Raw genomic sequence first — 1,242 nt, 5'->3', positions numbered from 1 at the left:
AGGAGGAGGAGGAGGAGGAGGAGGAGGAGGAGGAGGAGGAAAGAAAGTCTAGTTGTTATTAACTCTTTGGAGAAGCCAGAGAAAGAGAGTCTTCTTGGACTTCAAATTAAAAAAAGAAGGGCTGTGTTCATGAGTACATCCTGAATTCTTAGGGATCGTAGCCATCTTCTGATATTGAAAAGAGTAATATGAAGGGGAAAAAAACCTAAAAAAAACCCCTCTCCAAACCAAGAAAACAAGAGCTGTGATATCTATCTATCTGTCTGTCTATCATGTATCTATCATCTATCTATCCACCCATCCATCCATCCATCAACTATCTATATCCATCCGTCCGTCTGTCTGTCTGTCATGTGTCTGTCATCTATCCATCCATCCATCAACTATCTATCTATCTATCTATCTGTCTGTCTGTCTGTCTGTCTGTCTGTCTGTCTGTCCGTCTGTCTGACATGTATCAATCATCTATCTATCTATCTATCCATCCATCCATCAACTATCTATCTATCTATCTATCTATCTATCTATCTATCTATCTATCTATCTATCTATCTATCTATCTATCTATCTATCCAAATCTATCAATCTAAATCTATCTAACACAAATCTATCTATACAAATCTATATCTACACAAATCCATCAATCTAAATCTACACAAATCTATACAAATCTATCAATCTAAATCTATCTACAGAAATCTATCCATCTGTACAAAGCTATCAACCTATCAATCTAAATCTATTTATCAATCTATCTACGCAAACTTATACAAATCTATCAATCCATATCAGGGGTGTCAAACATCATAGCGAAACCGCGCCTACCCCATTGCTGCCAATGGCAAAAAAGTCGTGATACGTCGCGACACGTCACGTGACGTTGCGAGTTTGACACCCCGATCTATATCTGTCTAGCTGTCTATCTATCCAAATCTATCCATCCATCTGTACAAATAATTATCTATCAATCTGCAAATCTTTAACCATCTGGCTCATCATTTTTATAATCACCTTACCAACCTAAGTGTAGCTGTATCACACCCAATTATTTGTGTTACAAATTACCAATTATCATTATCTCTAGCTAGTTATCCCAGCTGCTGCCTCCTGTATTTCCGTTCCCTGTTGGCTATTCTCTTTGCAGACTTGACCCTCAAATGATCAGAGGTGGACGGATGTGTATTTTGAGGCAATACTTTATACAACCACGGAAGCAAAGCTACAGTCCATCCAAACACATAT

Source organism: Protobothrops mucrosquamatus, unplaced genomic scaffold (genome assembly GCF_001527695.2).
Source record: "Protobothrops mucrosquamatus isolate PMUCROS unplaced genomic scaffold, P.Mucros_1.0 scaffold7416, whole genome shotgun sequence".
NCBI classification, from domain to species: Eukaryota; Metazoa; Chordata; class Lepidosauria; order Squamata; family Viperidae; genus Protobothrops; species Protobothrops mucrosquamatus.
This window is presented reverse-complemented; position numbering follows the sequence as displayed.